Source organism: Etheostoma spectabile, chromosome 7, assembly GCF_008692095.1.
Source record: "Etheostoma spectabile isolate EspeVRDwgs_2016 chromosome 7, UIUC_Espe_1.0, whole genome shotgun sequence".
Classification (NCBI taxonomy): Eukaryota; Metazoa; Chordata; class Actinopteri; order Perciformes; family Percidae; genus Etheostoma; species Etheostoma spectabile.
Window position 1 is genome coordinate 4,347,900 of NC_045739.1, and position 20,712 is coordinate 4,368,611.

At 39.3% G+C, this 20,712-nt stretch overlaps 1 long non-coding RNA gene across 1 annotated transcript in view; it reads left to right on the plus strand.

The window, feature by feature from the left end:
* Nucleotides 1-10,352, plus strand: part of LOC116692845 (uncharacterized) — a 52,777-nt gene extending 42,425 nt beyond the window's left edge. Inside the window, exon 2 of the long non-coding RNA XR_004332797.1 lies at nt 10,267-10,352. This is a non-coding gene — a long non-coding RNA (uncharacterized LOC116692845). The remainder of the gene's footprint in view (nt 1-10,266) is intronic.
* Nucleotides 10,353-20,712: the final 10,360 nt, after the last annotated feature.

Here is a 20,712-nt window from a genome sequence, read left to right on the forward strand (position 1 = left end):
AACAGTGTGAAATACCCTGTACAATTATTCTATCACCTCTTTAAGTTAAAGTATTATTAGCAAAATTCCATTAAGTATCAGAAGTGCTCATTCTGCAGTAAACTTTTCCCTGTCAGTTTTACTATTTCATGTTTTTGGACTCATTTTACTGCTCCATAATGCAGCATTTTACTGCTGTAGATGTTAAAGGTTGTGCTTGTTTTAACTCCTTTTTATTCTGTTGGGTAGTTTAATCTACAGCGATGCATTATATTCTATAAGATCATGATATGTTTGTAGCATTGCTATCTTGTGAGAAATGCTTATCTCCAGATAGTCAACCTTTTAATGAGATAAACAGCCCTGCTTTCCGCTTTGTGGCCATTCATTTTCGAGCTAATCCAATATTCAAAATCAGCAAATCTGGAGATACATGGTTTTCACTGGGCAGGAAAGGTATAAAAAAAAACTGTAATCTGAAAAGTAATTAGTTGTCAGATGTAGTGAAGTAAATGGTACAGTATTTGCATCTAAGGTTGAGCTGGCGTAAAGTAGCATAAAATTGTAAATAGGGCAATACCTCAAACGTGTACTTAGTTACAATCCGCCACTGCTGCAAACTATATTATCTTGGGGTGGCAAAGAAACTGTTGCTATGTTGAACCACTGTGAATATATTACTCTGTTGTGTCTTAAGTCTTCACCATTATTTGCTTTGATGCCATACATCCAACTTCAGGCCTAGTTTTACTCCACATTGTTGCAGCATTCAGCTGTCTGAAGATAAGCCAATATGACTGTTGCAATTTGCCAACTCATGAGATGCTAGTCCCTGTCGGCTTCTGTTCTATTCTATTCATTCTGAAAAGGACGTTAAGGGATGAGCTCCTAGTAGACACTTTTTAATGCTGCAAGCAGCTCATAGCACCATTTAACATACTAGTGTTTTTTTTTTTAGTTCTCTAAATTGTGTTGGATTAAATTAGAGTTTTCTGGAAGATTCTACATGACTCAAAGAGTCTGTGAAACTGTGTCACACTGAGCGCTACATGGCAGCTGGAAAATGACAATGGCAGTATGCTTCTTCACACTGTGGCAAGTGCTCACAAGCCCAGCACATTTTTGCAAGTGTAGCATAAATGTGCCACAAGAAAGAAATATGAGTCAAGCGATGCCTTCAAAGTACCATCACTAGTACCTTAATTACCAATTTCACTGTCACAGAATATGCAGAATCAAAGAGGGAAGACTGTCACAGTCAGACAGACTTGGTGCTGCCATATGTAAATTTCTTGACACTGTAACACTCTGCAGCAACATTGATACATGAAAAATTTACCCATTTTGTTTACTACTATGTATGAAGTATTGATATATAACATGCGAAGCCTGTACATTTAAATGCAGCATATTGATTTCCATCAAGAAATGAACCTTGAGTTGTTGGAATGAAATGCCAACATGTTCAGCTTTGGGAACTGTTTGACGCATGAATTTAGGCAGAGGCAAGTTAATCAGTAAGTGAAGTCTCCTATCATCAAAATAAACATTTCCACTTCTAATGTTATGTAAAATACTCATGCTCTAATGCTCACATGGACGTTTACTAAATTAAATTACATAAAGTGAAAGCAAATTTTATCTACCACTGCAATAGAAACTGATAGAACATCTAACATCTATTTTGTCTTTAAACATACAGTACGCTCCTTTTAAAGACGGAGTTTGATATATGAATGTGTTTTCAGATAATAGCCATAACATGTTTGAAGACAGTTGAATATGACTTGGGGGAAAAAAAACTATACAGCATTATCTGTAACTGTGTAGACCAAAGCTTAAAAAGCTCTTATGCGTGCCAGCCATATTTAAATTATTTATTACATATTTATTGTCTTCATTTAAGCATTTTCTTTTGTTTGAATTTTAATTCATCTTTAATAAATCCATCCAGAAAAAAAGCCCTTTCTCCTCCTATAATAATCTGGTGCCATAACAAGTCCATTCACTGTGTTATTAGGCTAAGCCACGCTGAATGTTCATCTCTCATTTTGGGTATTCTTCATTGCACCCTCCTGGCATATCCTCGGCGGTTTCATTATATAACAAACACATTTTTACTACAATATGGTGGGTTATTTAATGAAACCATTGTGGCCAAAATGGCAGGGGATTAGAACTAATCCACACAGTAACTTTGCTGATAAATTCAGACATAAAAGCAGCGCTTGTTCACAGCGACTGGTTCATCTTCTGTGTAGATTTTTAGACCAATACTTTACACAAAAAGTAAGCTATTCTTAAGCACTGGTTCTCTTTGGATTATAGGTATCTTTAAAAAGAAATTGTAAACAGAAGAGGGGAAACGGGTATTAAATAACAATCAATGCACAATTTTCTCAAATACTTACCCTCGTATATGATTGTGTGTTTGTTTATGTGAGGCTGTGCGTCTGTGTAAAACCTGTATTTTCACATAAAGGAGACAACTTTGTGAGTACACTTTTTGTTGTCTGGCTATAAACTGCTGTAGTCAGTTCCAGTAAAACTGAAGTGCTATTTTGATGTCAGGGAAGATATCAGGTGTGATGTACATTTTTTTTTTTTTTTTTTCTTATACTATAGCTCTGAGCAGGCCTGACCCTCTTGAAAAAGAGCCAGTACTTTTTGTGATTTCGCGCCAAAATCTGATAGAGGTTGTTGGGCAAAATACACACAAGGTCCCAGGAGTTTCTATACTTTTGTGTCTGTGTACACCAGTCTGTTTGTATACTGAAGGGTATCATGCATGACAGTGTTCCCCAACCACCGGTCCGCGGACCAGTAACGGGTCATTTCTGAACAGAAAAAAAGAAATTTCCTTTTAATTGATTATCAGAGTCTGAAAGATGTTTCATTTAAAAAAATGACTGGATTCTCTCCCGTGTGAATGGATCTTGTTGTGTGTGTGTGTGTGTGTGTGTGTGTGTGTGTGTGTGTGTGTGTATATATATATATATATATATATATATATATATATATATATATATATATATATACTGTGTATATACAATTTTCTTGAAGATTTGTAATTTTTTTTAGCTTTACTGCCACTGGATTACTTTTAAAGCTTTCTTGTTCAAGTTTACCATCATTAGCATGTAGCTAATTCATTAGATAGACCACTTTGTAATTGAAAGTCTCTGTAATCCTTGAAAAGGCAACAGAGACTGGAGGTAAAGCAAACAGGGGTAGAATGCAGTAGTTAGCCAGTGGGTGTTTTGTCTCAAAATCTGTTGAATCCGAATGGTGTGTTAACATCAGCATGCACACATGCGCATTTATATCTAGATGTGATAAAGAGGAACAGCCACAGTATGATCCTGCTTCTGCTATTCTGACCAGATGGTGGAGATTAAAAGACAGTGACCTGAAAGACTAACAGCCCAGACGTTGTTGTCCTCTTAGTGTGTACTGTACTTTGGTGTTGGGTTAGCTGCAAAAACAGAAGGAAGACATATACTAAAATTAAAATGCTTTTAGCTTCCATTCTGTTGCTGCCCCTTAAATATATTTTATTAAGTGAAAACCTTTATCAGTTATCTGATAAAGTTATCTTTGTACTTTCACTATGCGTGAAGAAGGAGGCAAAGTAAAGTTGGACTGCCAGATTGCAAGTTAACTTTAAACTAAATGTGAATCATCAGCTTATGACTATACATTTACTGTGAACCATGTGTATATGTTAAGAACAATAGGGAGCCGTGACTCTGCTGGTTGCTTGGCAACTTCACAGTAACGGCAAGACTCCAGGAAGTCACCGTGCCCGGCCAAGAAATAGTTCAGTACATAATACCCCGTTTAAACCTAATTCGATTTTCCACATTGGTTTTTGTAAGGATTGAACTGATGAAGATACAAAATGTTAATTAGTGAGCTTCAGAGGTGCTGGTATGTAGACTTTGTTACTTTTGAACAGAGCCAGATTAGCTGTTCACCTGTTTCCACTCTTAAAGCTAAGCTAACTGGCTGTAGCGTCATATAAACATAGGAGTGGTATCGATCCTCTAATATAACTCCTGATAAGAAAGCAAATAAGTGCATTGGGTGGGGATCTCTGGTACTGCTCTAGAATGGTTTTCATCATACATGACAAATAGGAAGTTTTGCGTGTCTGTAAATAACTATGTCTCCTCGTTCAGTCCAGTTAAATATGGTGTGCCTCAGGGGTCGGTCTTAGGACCCATTTTGTTTTCCTTGTATCTGCTTCCCCTTGGACATATTATCCATAAACATGGCATTTCTTTTCATATTTATGCTGATGACACACAAATATACTTACCTGTCAGATCCTCAGACCCTGGAATGCTGAGTTCACTTAACAACTGCCTTGGTGAAGTTAAAAAATGGATGTCAAATAATTTCCTCCAGCTGAACTCAGACAAAACAGAAATCCTCGTCATCGGGTCTCAGCAAATGGCAAAGCAAATACTGCCATCTGCCGGGTCGCTAGTAAACTACATTAAGCCCGTGGCAAAGAACCTCGGTGTTTGGTTTGATAGTCAATTAAATTTTGAGCAGCACATCACAAAACTTGTTCAATCATGTTTTTATCAACTTAGAAATATAGCTAAAATTCGATCTATGTTAACTTTTAAAGACACCGAGACCCTTTTACACGCCTTCATCTCATCACGCCTGGATTATTGCAATAGCCTTTTCACCTGTTTAATCAAAAATCTATTGATCGACTCCAGACTGTCCAGAACTCAGCTGCCAGGCTTTTAACCAGAACAAAGAAATATGATCACATTACTCCTGTTTTAGCTTCATTGCACTGGCTCCCAGTATGTTTTAGAATTGACTTTAAAATTCTATTGATCACTTTTAAAGCTCTTCATGGCCTTTCGCCTTGTTATATCTCTGACCTTTTAGTACCATATACACCAGCACGCACCTTGAGATCCTCGGGCAGAGGTCTGCTATCTGTTCCAGAGTCTCGAATGAAAACTAAAGGGGACAGAGCGTTTGCTGTCAGGGCCCCGAGGCTCTGGAACAGCCTGCCCGAGGAAATCAGGTCAGCTGAGTCAGTGAACTCTTTTAAGTCGCTTCTTAAAACATACTTTTATAGGAGAGCCTTTCCCGATCTTATTTGACTTTATTTTTACCCCTCTTATTTTCATTGTATTTTACAAATTTTATATTTAACTGTATTTCAGTCTTTTAATGTTCTTATGCTTTTGTATTTGTTGTACTTGTTAAAGCACTTTGTAACTTGTTTTTGAAAAGTGCTCTACAAATAAAGATTATTATTATTATTATTATTTTTTTTTTTTTAAATGCATTTTTTACCCCTCACCATATTGAAAGTCTGTCCTGCAGCACTTTAGTTCAGTTAAAATCCTTTTATAAATTCCAGATAGAGAACACAGTGTGCAGCTTTTTTTTTCTTCTTTTTTTTTGATGACATCTGTGCTGTAAACATTAAAAATGCTTTGGTTGCAAATGCAAAGTCTAGCAAGACATTTGTATTACATAAACACAGACATTGTTAGTCATTCGAAGCCTGAGCTGAGCAGCACTCACATTTTTAACAAACCGAAATGCTGATAAAAGCAGAGAGAGGAAATATGGGCAGTTTCTGTAAGTACTCGGGGGAGCGACTCACACAATGCACATGCAAAACCCAAACACTGACTGCAGTGCTGACTAATGAATAACAAATTAATTCATTGAGATAAATTTAGTTCATTAGTGTTTGCCATCATAGTTTGTTGGGGATTTGAAAAGTTCAGTGCAATTTGTGTTTACAGAATTAATGGTTTCATCAGTCTAATTCTACCAGGAGGCGTCATTATTCCTCTGCTGCAAGGTAACTCTGACAGATAAAGTCTATCACTAGTCCTCCGCCACACCATCCTCATCGGTTATCACACAGTAAGATTTAGAAGGCAAGCAATGACGGGCTGGAGTGTTTAGCATCTATTTGTAGATTATCTGTTCGTTTAGAATATCAAACTCTTTTTTCTATTAGTTTCTGCATTGTCTGTGTAAGAGGGCGGAGTTAACACATATCAAGTCCCACGTTTCTCGGTGGAAGCAGAGGCGGGTCACACCGTCTTTATAAGCAGCAGGATAGATGACACAGGGAACTAGAGCAGTTCAATTGTCTGTAACATCACAAGAGCCCCCCCTCCATTGCACCTACTCAACTTCCAAGTGTGTGTCAACCAGGGAAACTGACAGCTTGACAACAAGGTTTTCATCTCATACCCCAAATCTCTCCACAATCAAGCACCAGGAAGCAAAAAAGAACAATTGAGGGGCGGTATTGAAAAAGTGAAGCCAACCTCTCAGATAAGGCTGTCTCTGTAGGTGCCCTGCTAGTTAAACATAGCCCAGCAGCCTCTCACATCCCCATTTAGACACGAGTTTGTCACTTGGGAGGAGGTCGTTCCGGTGACAGTGATGAGGAGGCCCAGACGCCAGACACGCTGTCAGCGCTCGTTAAGGTCAGCTCATTAAAGAATGAAATAAATAAACTGGTAATGGAAAGTGTGAGAGAGGTAACAGTGCAGAGAGACGTCTCTGTCTCCTCCTGCTCCGAGGAAGAATCCAGCGAGGGAGATGGATTGTAGCGATTGAGCTGTGAACCTGCGCGACACAGCTGCGTTTTCTGCAGCTAATGATTCTTTACAGAAAACGGATCAGAGCTGAACTTGCACTTGTCATGTGTCACAGAGCCATGCAGCTGTTCTCTCCCCCACCCCGCGTACAGCAGCCTGCTCGGAGGCTGCCGCTGATCAGAAGATGCTGTAGTAGAGGGGAGCAGTGTAGAGATTTGGGAAAGGGGGGAGGCAAGGCTCCAGCTGAAGACACTGATGCTGATTGATCATAGTCAGAAACATGGCCCATTGGAGATGAGAGGGGGAGACGCATACACATCGAAAATGCTTCGGAGACAGACTGATCTTTAAAAGTTTGACATAAACCCATCAGCTGCCAGTCACTCAAAGCTCACAGATTGCTGATGTGTTTTTTTTTTTTTGAGAGGTTGCACACATAACAGGAGCATGCACCACAGCACCAGAACTTTATATTCCTCCCATCACTGGAAAGAAAAGTTTTCTCATGGTGCTCTTTTTAACAGAGGGCACCAAAAGTACAGATTGCTGCCAAAAAACACACAACAATCAAATGAGTGTTTGCTAGTTTCACTCCAGTGGCCTCGGAAACATCTGTTGGATTTGCCTCTGTGGTCACTGGCAAAATATCAAATAGGAAGCGAGTGAGAAGGGGGGAATAAATAAAAGCTGTGATCTGGGAAAAAAATAAAGCATCAAAATGTTGCAGAACAATGTACATAACACATACAAGCTCTTAACAGGTTGAAAATGGAGGACTGATGACTAAGCACTTAGTGGGTTGTCTCTTGTCAAACGGGCGTAAAACATGGACTGACAGGACTATAATGGCTAAATGGTTGGTTCACATGGGCAAAACAGTTACAGTGTGTTGTCATAGCAAAGAACAAACGTTTCAGGGGTCTGACATACGCTGAATACAATGGAAAGATTTTAGTGCAACTTTTCAATGATTTATTTTGGACTTTATGGGAGCACTATGCCCTTGAAAAACAAATCCATATTTCAGCTCAAAAAAACTCTCCCAAACAGAGTTATTAATGTGAGGCTGCACTGGGCATTGTGAATATACAACTTTTCATTTGTCATTTTGGTCCCTGATACTATTAGTCCACCATTTTCCAGTCGAAGAGTTTAACTGAGTGGAGATAAAGCATATTCAATTCCATCCATTTGTTCATTCCCCGCTCACACTCCATCCATCCACCGGATAAAACTGAGCATTCAATACAAAAATTCTCTCTGCTTCACCCTGGCATCTGATCGGCTGTACTATTGCAAACAAGCAGGCCTTCCAGCACCTGTTCACTCCTTTTTAGAATACAACCTCTTAGTTTTATTTAAGCAAGAGAAGAAGGGAATTCATTACATCTGTGTGCATGCTACTGCTGCACTCTGTGTACACACACAGAAAGTCAGAAAATGAGTTGTTTTAGCTAAATCCAAACTAGTCCAATAAAGCAATTACAGTAAAAGCATGAGGTTGGAGTGCTCATGGATTTTTGATGGGCATTTTGGACATTCTGAATGCCAAATCCTGCATATGTCAGCAGCACTGAAACTATGTATATCTGGGCAACAGTTAAACTTAACATATGTCTCAATATTTACCCCAGCCACAGGGTGCACGCTATTGGTCGGCCAATGAATTGGGCCTATTAATGAGATATTTCACATTTTGAGATAATCGGCATCAGTTGATACCTGTGGTACCATGGGTCATCCACACGACAACTGAACTATTTTTTTAAACATTTCTCCAATTTTCAGTCTACAACTAAACACAGGCTAGACAAAGAAAATGCAGTAAATAACAGTGTTCAGCAATCATGTGTTTCATTTTTTTATCATATGCAAAAATAACATGATATTAAAACCCATATCGGTCATAGCCATGTTGGCTACAGTCCCGACCCAAAACCTTCAGTTTCAGTTCAGTAATTAAAATCTCAATGAGACTTTGTTGTCAAGTATTATACAAAGCACGTAATAATTATGATTCAACTCTTTCCATATAATTTTGCAATTACAGGGGCACACCATCAATTTTACACAGGCAGTTTAATTGTCATAAGAGTACTGTAAAAATGTTGTACAATGTACAACATTAGAATTTTACCTTGATGATGTCATATGGGTATGTGGGATTTGGCTTGGGAGACCACACATTTCTTTACCAAAAACCTTTATGAACACGCTTAGACATGGGCATTTACCAGATCAAGAAGGGTCTAAGGAAAGATACTATTGGGTTGCATGTTGGGAATTGTAGGATCCAATGGTTCAGGAGCTTAAGCCATTGTAGGGACTAAGTCATAATTCATGCTCCATCAATTTCCCTTTTTAATCTGTCTCTTTGGAGTTTATGGAAGTAAACGATTAAATATGTAACCCAATAAATCATTTAGTCTATGAAATGTCAGAAACTGGTGACAAAAGGCCATTGCAAGGCGACATCTCTCTCTAAGATTTATTCATTTTATTTACATATACTACTGTGTGTGTGTGTGTGTGTGTGTGTGTATATATATATATATATATATATATATATATATACAAACTGCATACAATAGGCAATCATCTGTCAGTGGTGTTCTCACTCTATTCTGCCTCCAGCAGCCTCTATCAGTCCCTATTTCTCTTCACAAGGGATGTCTGTCGATACTCCTTCCTCCATGCACCATGACGAGAGGAATGGAGCAGGAGCAGTGATCAATTACAGATATGGCCCCAAGCACAGGGTTTACTAACAAAAGAGATTTCATGCGCTGTTAAAGCTATTGAGTGGCCAGTGGATTAGCTCATACTTCACATTAACCCTGAAACTCGACGGCAAAAGGCCCACTTAACAAATGCACCACAACCTACGCCACATGGACCCACTTAGGCTCTGATAGCATCAGTGGTAATTGAGACACTTCAGCGGCGACAAACAGTGGCATTTAGACACAGACGTTTACTGCAAGGTTATCCAAACACATGCTAACAGTGGCAGCGCGCTCCGATTGCAGAAACATAGGGGTGAGGTTACTGTCGGGGCATTATATGATTGAGGGAATGCTAATGATTTTTTAATTCCGAGTGCAAATAATTCACACAGCTGTTCATTGCTGTTTGATTCTGAAATGCAACATTTATAAGACTTACTGTAAGTGTTAACATTGTTTCAGATCTCCCTGGTGAGCACATTTGATCACACATGCCACACAACACTTTAAATCTTTAGCTGTTAAAAAAACAACCATTGACTAGGTGATATAGATCCACTTAATTGGATTTTTCAGTTCAAAGTAGAAGCTAATTATCTATACACTGGCTACTCTTTGAATACATCCGTAACAAGATGCTCTTCCCCCTGTAGATAGAGTTGAAAAACTTGCATTATTAATTTGACTGCTGTGTGACAAGTCATTTCTTTCCAGATAATGAGGAGCATTTAACATGGCGTGCGCCTGTAACATGGAATGTGTTGTTTAAATGTAATACACAGTCTGCAGCTTGCTTTGTGTGTCAGTGTCTTGAAGATAGTTTCCAAACATTGTTCTAAATTTGCAAGAACAGCACTTACTACAACAGAGAATGTTTCTTACAATGTTTTTAGGGCACATCATCCATCATCATTGAGTTACAATTAGATCGGATTGTGTCATTTGTTTGCTTACAGCAGTTGTTTGCTGAATCTCATGTTCCCCAGGAAAAATACAGCAGAGGAAAAAAAGAGAGGGGAGCGAGGAAAAACTGAAACATTTTTAAAAACGCAACATTGCTTTTACTCTCTTGTTGTTGTTTAGTCTTCCCTTTACAGTTCATAGTGCACCCATACAATGCAGTGTGATTTCAACAATGATTAAATGCAGTATGATTTTTATCTTAGATTTGGATTTTTATGTTTGTGTATTTTATATATATATATATATATATATATATATATATATATATATATATATACACTATATATATGTGTGTGTGTGTATGTATGTATTCACTGAAACTATGTATATATACATATCTATGTATGTATGTATGTATGTATGTATTCACTGAAACCATTGCTTCCCCAAATGTATATAATGTAAATAATGATTGAAAAGCTTAATTCGCTAATGTTTTCACACAGGTACTGTGCGATCCAATTTTCAACTGATTCATTAAAACAATCTAAATGTAATTCAAACAGTTCTTTTAGCGTTTTTTTTACAGCTACCCTTTGAACAGTAACAAATCTCTAGTTAATATCTGTGCAATCAGCACTAACAACTAAACGCTTCACCGAACTATTGTTGATTCATGAGGTAACGGTTCAGCTGAAAACATTTTCCCTGACATGGAAACCAAAGTGAGCAGAGTCAGTTCCAGTGGTTTACAAATCATTTGCACATACACAACTATAATTATGTAACATGAAACAATGACTATAAGGTGAAAGTGCTGATTCCCAGCTTTGATCTGTTTGAATCTGCATCAGAAAACGAGTGCAGGAGTTTGTTATACATGCAGTAGTCCCCCACTTTTAAAGGACAGATACTACAGGAACAAGTTACTGTCTGGCTTACCAGATGTACAACTCAGTTTCACAAAAGCAGAGACACCTAAGCTACCATGGAGAATTATTCTGTACAGCTAGCCTGAGCCCGACCAGCCTTTTCTATTCACTCAGCAGGGGCTTTACTTTATTAGTATTAGCCTGCATTAAAAAACTGCAGGTGCATATTACTGTTCAGTTAAGTACTGTTATTATGTAAATTTGTGACCATTCTTTTTTATAATTCATGGGACATGGTTACTGTCATATTTCTGTTTAATGATTGCGGTTCATATTGTTGTTAGACGTTTGATGAATATATTATGGCAGTTGTTGAGATTAGAAATTAGAAAAGGCTTATAGAGTTGCCAAATGTGTTGGGCAATATATATAAAGTGCAGTACACGTGTGTTTCTATAGTGGACCAAATCACCTTGAATTATTGTAATTGTTTAATTTTTTTGTATTCTTTAACAAAGGATTCAATAAATTGGCATTCTTTTCACACAATTTGTGTTGTCCAGTAAACTGGGACAATTATTTGGTAGGATTGTACAATTTTAGGAACATATCCTAATTATACTCCCAAATTATAGTCTTAGTTTGCTTAACCAATAACTACACCGTATAGTGCAGACTTACAGTATGTGCATTCATGTAACAGTAAGGAGAGGACACCTCATTGGTGTTTGGCCTTATATTTAGCTGGGAGGAAATCACTGATGAATTTCACTCTGTTACATTCATGTTTACAGAGTGCATTATGTTTATCACTTCATTCTCTTTATAGTTTCTAGATTGTAGAGTCCAGTCTCTTCAGTGTCTTTGTTTTCTATGTCCATATGTAAAGAAGGAAACATTTGAGACAATGCCTGGGAGATAATAGCAGACCGATTTAATGATAGTCTAAAAATATACATTTACCAGCTACTGCTCTTATTCAATGAGTCACTTGTCATTTGCAAAAACGTACAGTTTTACACTTTCGCAGTGGAAGTTAATATGACTCAGGTTATTCGTACTTTAGCCCATGAGAGAGTGGGAGAAACAGAGTGAAAGAGATATTTATGCATCATATTCTATTGTTGATTGATAGATTAAATCAATCGATCAAGAAATTGATCTTCATGGTAAATTTCCTATGTAATTATCTTCTGCTCACCATCAAGGCAAAAAGTACAACTGTTTATTTGCGCAAATGATCATTAGCCTAATCCATGAATGGTATAATTATGACTGTTTCAATTCAGAGCAGTGGTCAGTAAAAGTGTTTTTTCCCCTATCCCAGAATAAATAAACGTTGTAGCCAGACCATACTCCAGCGGTGTGGAGATAGGTCTGGTATTAATGACAATGTGTTATGGTTTTAGTGTCATGTCTTGTCTAGTTGGAGGCTAGTTCCTGTCTTGTGTCGTTCTGTGAGCGTCTGTTCAGTTTCCTGTTTTATTTTGACAGTCTGGGTATTCTGTTTTTTTGTGTCTAGTTTTACTTCCTGTGTTTGCTTGCTCTTGTGATTATCTGATGTTTTCCACCTGTTTCCCAGCCCTTGTGTCACCTGCCTCTTGTTTCCTCGTCACCCAGTGTATTTAGTCTTTGTTATCCCCTTGTCCTTTGGGAGATCATTGTAGTGTAGTGTTTGTGAATGCTTCAAAACTTCACTAATATCAGCTGGTTTATTTCCTGGTTGAGGCTAGTACTTCAGCCATCTTCACTTCTTGCCCAGTCTGAGTGATTTTTGTGTTCAGTCTGGCCTTCAGCAAGTGCGGCACATGAAACACATGATGTCTAATTCACAATTTGGGCTTGACAAACTCCTTGTTTGTATGTTTAGGATAGTTGTCCGTTGCATTGTCCAAAAACTGAAGCGCGCTATGTGTACAATGGGCTGTGAATCTAATGCTCTTCACCCAATAGGGGCGAGACGTCCTCTCAGGAAAAACAATACCATAAGTAATTTCAACGATTGCCCCCAAAAGAACATATGTCTATTTTCAACTGCGTGCTTAGGGAAGAGGTTGAATTGGATGGGTTGGTCTTCAAAATATCCGACTTTAATACAGAAAACTGGTGTTGGTTTCTCATTGCCTAAACCCCCTAAACCTAAATTGTGTTGTACTGGACCCGGACAAAGTATTTGGAGGACTTGTAGGGATGTGAGCACCTTCAAACCTTCAAAGCTGAAAGCTGGCCCTTTATCCTAATGACTGTTGTGTCATTCCAACTCCAGTGTGCAGGAGTACAGAGCCAGTACAATGAAAAATGTGTCATGATCCCAAGACATAGACTCCACTGAACAGATTGAGACCTGTTCCATGCAGGATTTAGATGGTTTATACCGGTGGAAACAATGCAGTTTCAGTTAATCAGGATAGATAGTATGTATTTTTAGTTTTACCTAAAGTTGCTCTACTGAAATTACCTGGAACATCTAATTCTTCTTCATTGTGTACATTTACATGCACACCAATATTCCACTATTATTCCAAATATGACATTGTTGACAATATTCTGGATTTGATACATGTCATGTAAACAGCATTCCGATTGGATATTCAGAATAAGGCCTTATTCCGAATATAGCATTTATTGATTAAGACGTGGGATATTCCGGTATTATTTGGGTTGTAAAGGCATTCTTTAGACAATTAAACAGCACATTTGGAATATGCAGTCTCAATCATAGATAGTTAAAGAAATGGACCAACAGATCCCATTGCTCTGGACAAAGACCAGTGAAGGATATTAGAAGCACTTTTCCGGTGACGGCTGAACGTTACAGAGCAGCCTCCAACTGAGCTTGGCGTAGATGTGACGTGAGCAACGTGTCTGACTGTAAGTCTTCTGGTAGCTGTGCTAAGAGAAATCTCAATCATTCCAAATCAGCAGAGACGGAGAGCATAGGTATATGTTAGGAGATAACATAGGCACAGGCTAATTACTGCTAACTAACATGCTATTTAACGTTAGTATTTAAACCTAAACCGCTAATGTTAGTAGAAACTGTCTGCGAGCTTCTCCTGGCAATAAGGTAATTTGCCGACTCTGCGACAGCAAATCGTGTGGTTATGACCTTTTTATACATTGTTGTTTCTTTAGAAATAAACAATGCACAAATAGAGTCTTGAATCACTTAAGATGTAGAGTTAGTCACTGTCAACGTGGCGCCAAAATGAATGGCAGTCAATGGGATGCTAACTCCAGGAGATGGCTTCGTAGCATTAAAATGGTGCTATGGTTGCTAAACTTAGAGAAGAGAGGCTTACCCCCTTTAGCTCAGTCTGGGTTTTCACCGCAGGCTTATGGTCATCTCTGTGCGTTGCTATGGTTGCTGTACACAAACCAACCAGCCAAAAGTTAAATCTCAAAAAAGGATGCAGACCCGCTAAGAAAGAGAAGTAGCGCTACTTTAAAACACGATCAAAGACTTGGATATCAACAGGTTTTTGGATACGCGCACACATTGCTCATCCAACCTTTTGCAGAAGCTGGTTGAAGGAATGAAAGAGGGACGCTGTGCATGGTCCAACAATTCCACCACCGCTGGTAAACTTAAAAAAAAAAAACGTTTTCTGCACGGCTACATGTAAATGTGAGTATTAGTGGAATATTCATTTTTATTAGCCATGTAAACAGCTTAGTCAGAATATCGTCTTTTTCGGAATAAGGGCAAAACCCGGAATATTATGACCATGTAAACGTAGTCACTGTTGCTCTCTTGCTTCAGGCATTTAATTGTCTTAGCAGCTGCAATAACTAACTTGGGAAATGAATGCATGTAGCATGAAAAGAGCACCAGTTTTTCCCAAGATCCGCATCCTAAGCTAGAGATTACAGACGCTTTTGATCTGTTCTTATACACAGATTTGTGTGAGTGCGTTTCCCTCTGTTGACAATGGGATGAAAAAAATGAAGCGATTAGCGGGACCAGAAATCTAATTACACTGATGCAGAGGCTGCTATGTTGTGTGAATCAGTGCACAAGCACATGAAGTCTAGTGCACATTTCCACACACAAACGTACGCACGCACACATGCACGCACGCATGCACACACCCATTTAAGTAAAGACTAAATCATTTTTCTTTGTTTAGAATGGATAAAAACATATTGAACAGGTGCCGTCTGGAAACCCAGCAGGTTCTGCTTGTGTGAGTGATTATCGGTGGCTGACTGGAGTGATATCACAGGGTATTCTGTCTTTATTTACTCATATTGATCTGCTTGTTGCAATAGTCCAGACGAATGTTGGAGGGGAAAATTGAAAGCAATTGAGTCTGACGCAACATGGTGTCTGATTCTTGTCGCAGGTTAAACAGATGCTCTGCTCCTTCTACCCATAAACCACCTGTGCAGTGACTGTAAAACATCCCTCCTAACCAACGCGATAAATAATGAGGACATGAATGAGAATTCTATTACCTGCTAATCTACATTCAAGGACTTCTGCTGTGCGGTATGCCGTGTTGTTTCTGAGAGTTTTTTTTTATTTATTTCTGAAGCACCTTAAAGGACAAAAGCAGGTTCTTACAGGTTCTCATGTAATTGGAAATCCATGTATACCCTGTGTCTCTTGACATTTCAGTGGTGCTTCAGCTTTAATGTTGCCTGAAATTATGGTTAAGTAAACCTCCAGGGAAAAGAAACAAATGTTTTTAAAGAGACTAGATATGAAGGCATATTTTAAATTTCCATTATTATTAATTACTTTTTGTGGCTTTAAACTTTCATCATCCACCCATCCATCTTCATCGCTTATCCGGTATCGGGTCGCGGGGGCAGCAGCTCCAGTAGGGGACCCAAACTTCCCTTTCCGAGCCACATCAACCAGCTCCGACTGGGGGATCCCGAGGCGTTCCAGGCCAGGTTGGAGATATAATCTCTCCACTAGTCCTGGGTCTTCCCCGAGGCCTCCTCCCAGCTGGACGTGCGGAACACCTCCCTAGGGAGGCGCCCAGGAGGCATCCTTACCAGATGCCCGAACCACCTCAACTGGCTCTTTCGACGCGAAGGAGCAGCGGCTCTACTCCGAGCTCCTCTCGGATGATGAGCTTCTCACCCTATCTCTAAGGGAGACGCCAGCCACCCTCCTGAGGAAACCCATTTTCGGCCGCTTGTACCCTTTAAACTTTCAACATATTTTTAATATTTTACACCTTGGAAAGAAAAAATGTCTGTGTTTTTTTAAGGATGTTTACATTCACGTCACATTTGATAACATTGGTAATTGAAACTACAGAAAAAACTGCGATTTGTAATGTTGTGCAGTGGTGAAAGAATTTAAAATCCTAGAATAAAGCACCCATTCAGCAAACAATTTGCCCCTGTGTAACTAACATTATAATAAATAAAGTTATTAATACAGATGCGTCAATGTGTAAGAGGCATTTCACTCTTGTAGCTGTACTAGTGGTCAATGGTTTCCAACCTAGGGGTCAGGGCCCATCCAGAGAGTGAGATTAAATGGAAAGGAAAGAAAAAAACATTCAACTATGTAGTTGAGCATTTGTTTTAATTTTTGTAAAATATGGGGAGTTTGACCTGTTTTTTCCAGTTATTTTAATTTTAATATTTATTTATATTTTTGAACTTAGGAAGAAAAAATCTCCCAGTGCTGTCAACTCAACATGACAAGGAGGCCCAACTTTAAAGTGTTGTATTTTATGTGATCTATAATATAGTATCAAGTGTGTGTGTGTGTGTGTGTGTGTGTGTGTGTGTGCGTGTGCGCGAGCGTCCACGTCCACATCTTCTACATCAAATATGAATCTTCCTCTATAAATCCTCTCGATACACTATCATGTGTTTCCTCTCTCCCCTCCCTCTCCTGTGTGTGTTTGTACAATGCTGCTCAAGTGCCGTGACAGAGTAAATGCTGACACCAACACCTGTCCCCGAAGGTCTCTGGAATCACACACCACACCCACACACACAAACCCACACCACAACCACACAACACACACACACACACACACACACACACAAAACACCACACCACACACAAATACACCTACATGTACATACAGAAACACATGCAAAACCTCTTTCCTTCTCTATCAGGGTTTTGGTTTCATGGATTCCTCTTATTAGACTTATAAGACGCGGCTGCCGTAAACGCACAGATCTCTCCAACACAACATCCTGTTATGTTTCAAATGCCTTGATTGTTGGCTGCCATACATTATTCATATATGCAACCTCTAGTTCTCATAAAAAGTTGCCCTGTGCTTGGGTGTTTGTTTGCGTGTATCATTAATGCATTGCTCTGCTGGGAAAGAAAGCATCACCCCAGGTCTCTTAGCATTAGCGACCCCACTGCCCACACAGATGTCACACCACTGTAATTAGCAGTGAGAGGAGCAGCCTTTGGCAGTGCTCACTGTGTAAAGTCATTGAAGAAGCCAGAACAATATGTATGTTTGCTTTTTGTTGTTTTTCTTTCTCATTATTTTCTGCCCACAAACAAATGTTACCTTCTTGGCAATTTGTCATTATCAGAATTACTGCGAATCATCGGTTGGTAACGAGAACTGGAGGATGGATTGTTAGAACTGCACAAACGAGACCCCGGGGAGAGCATCAGAAATGTAAAAAGCAGGATAAATTACATGGAAAAGCTGTCGAAATTTTGGTCATTTCAGGAGCACTTGTAGATAGTGAAATGTCCACTTATGACAGAAGTTATTTCCTGTCTTTCCGAAGGAACATTATCTATAATACAGGCACATAAATGGAAAGTTGGCAGAGAAGTGGGAAACTTTTCCATTTGAAGCACTGAAGTGAAAATGAACCTGTAGAGCTGGTGAAGGGAGGATACAATTATTTGTTGTGCAGATGATGTTGGGGGAGGGGGGGTAAACTCGCTGATTCTCATGAATTTAAAGAGGCTACTTTACAGGGTTAATATACATAAATGCCTCCTTAGCAACCACACTTTTATACGACTGTCATGCAGATTTTCCAACATTTTTATATTCATAGTGGTCGTACATTCACCCTGTTTTATTACCATCTTAACAACTTCCCGTTATGGAATCACAGCAGCGAGGATGACGAGATTACCAAAAAAAAATCTTAACACAGATGACTTTTCACATCATCTCTGCTGTTCAATGGCAAAAGTAATATTACAGAGAAATCTTTAAATTTTCCCTGCAATAGATTTTGATATTTTTCATAATATTCTTCTCATGGTTGAAATAAGTTGATAAATGTATCAGTGGTTCAAGATACAAAGAAAGTTGCATGGATGTGCGGTTTATTTGCAAAGTCTAGTGCTTTAAAGGTCCCATGGCATGACAATTTCACTTTGAGTTTTTTTAACATTCCCCCAGCCCGCCTATGGTTCCCCAGGGGTTAGAAATAGCGATTTGTGTATCCTGGGTATCCTGCTCTGCCTTTGAGAAAATGAAAGCTCAGATGGCCCGATCTGGAATCTTGCTCCTTATGAGGTCGTTAGGGGAAAGGTTACCTCCCCTTTCTCTGCTTTGCCCGCCCAGAGAATTTGCCCGCCCATGAGAAAAAGAGAGGCATCATGGCTTTCAAACGAGCAAAGTGGCAGACGGTCAAGGCCACACCTTTATTGTCCCTTGGACGTTGTGTCCCCTCTAACTGCAAGGCATCAGATTCAGTTAGACTCAGCAACTGTTTCAAACCTCAATTTGTTCTCAGAAGTGCTACTTTTTGCCAACAATATCAGCCTTTTCCCGTGTTTCAACAGCTACTGAAATGTTGAATTAAAAAAAACAATCAGTAGAACTAGTGAATTTTGGTGAAACCATGTTGTGCTATGTGAAACCTTGTGTCATGCAAACAGCAAATTGTTTTCTATATTGATCATTTGTCATTTGTACATGTAGGCCTATGTGTTTGGAATAAAAATAATGAGTAAAAAAAGCCTACATACAGACTCCAGATTTAACAAAACATTTTGTGATGTTCTATATAAGCATATCTGGCAATAACCCCATTAAGGATTCAAGGAGATAATCTTTCAAAATTTAATTACATAATAACAGCATTTCAATTTTTTTTAATAGACTGAAACTGTTGTAAATGTTTCTTCTTGATTAATCCCTTTGAATAGGACGACCTCCTGTCTCGTTTGAGTATATAATAAGTGGAGAAAAGGTGATGAATTCTAAATTTGGTTGATATACGGCATTATGTAATAAACTATTCAAATATGAGCCAAAGCAGTTAGCCTTGCAACAATTTAAGCTGTCTCACAAATCTTAACTAGTGTGTCTTCTTCTGTTAGATCTTAGCCACCATGCAAAAACATGGCTGCTTTTCTCTCCCCTGAGACTTTTTTTCCCCAGACTTCCCATTCACGCTGACCTCCAGTCAGGGTCTGGCTTTTAGCAGTGTCACAGATTCTTGTAAGGGGAACAGCCTTGTGAGTTTGAAGCCTCTGAGAGCGTCCAGGGGTGTTGGGTCAGAGAAGGTCTGCCTGCCTTCCAAGGATTGTCCCCCGGAGGTGCCGGCTGGGGCGCTACGAGGCTGCACGTCCCTAGGCTAAGTGCTCTGTTCTGTGTCACTGTGAGAAGAGGAGGTTAGGGTCTGGTTGAACTTTGAAAGCATCAACCGTCTTCTGATGTTGGTCTGATGTCACGCAGCTAGATGAGATCACAGTGGAAGAAGAGTGGACACAGAGGTTTTCTGATACCTGGAAACTGATTAGGACAGAATGCAAAAATGTGGACACAGCCCCAACTCGTCCCTCATTGCCGCAATCCAGGAAAAAAAACAAAATCGGACTAATTGTCCAACTTTGCGGAGGAAAGATGTTGCTACACATCTGATAGGCTAGAAATTCTGCAGTGTGTTGGTGCCTGCAGCCATTAAACAACTGATATTTTTCATTTAATTAATTAAATTTTAATCTGTTTATTGATCCCCAATGGGGAAATTACAATTTACACTCTGTGTCCACACTTTGTTAGTAATCACACACAGTCCTGAACACACACACACACACACACACGCAGGATCTATACATGCACTAATGGAGAGACGTCAGAGTGAGTGGGCTATCAGCCGAACCAGCGTCCTGAGCGGTTGGGGTACGGTGCCTTGCTTAAGAGCACCTGGCAGTGCCCAGGAGGTGAAGTGGAATCTCTCCAGCCACCAATCCACACTCCCTACTTTTTGGTCCACACGGGGACTTGAATCAGTGACCCTCTGGTTCCCAACCCAACTCCCTATGGACTGAGCTACTGCCACCCCAAAGCCATTGATTGAGATGTGAATTTTATGGTCTTTGCATTTTTTATTAAACCACCGCAGTGCCCATTTGGAGTGTGTGCCCGTTAGAACGGTCCTATTGCTTGGTTTTCATGGGAACCAGTGTTTTTTTTTCTCACACTTTATTGTGTAAATGTGACACAAAATCCAGTATTGCTGCTTGTAGGGTTGTTGGGTGGCGTGCCCGTTCAAAGTGTTTACAAGAACCACTCATCCAATGGGAAATGGACTCCATTTATATAGTGCCTTTCTACCTTACCGGAAACAACGCGTTACACTTTGCCTCTCATTCATCCACCACATCAATGGTGACGGAGCTGCCATGCAATAAAGTGGCCCACTACA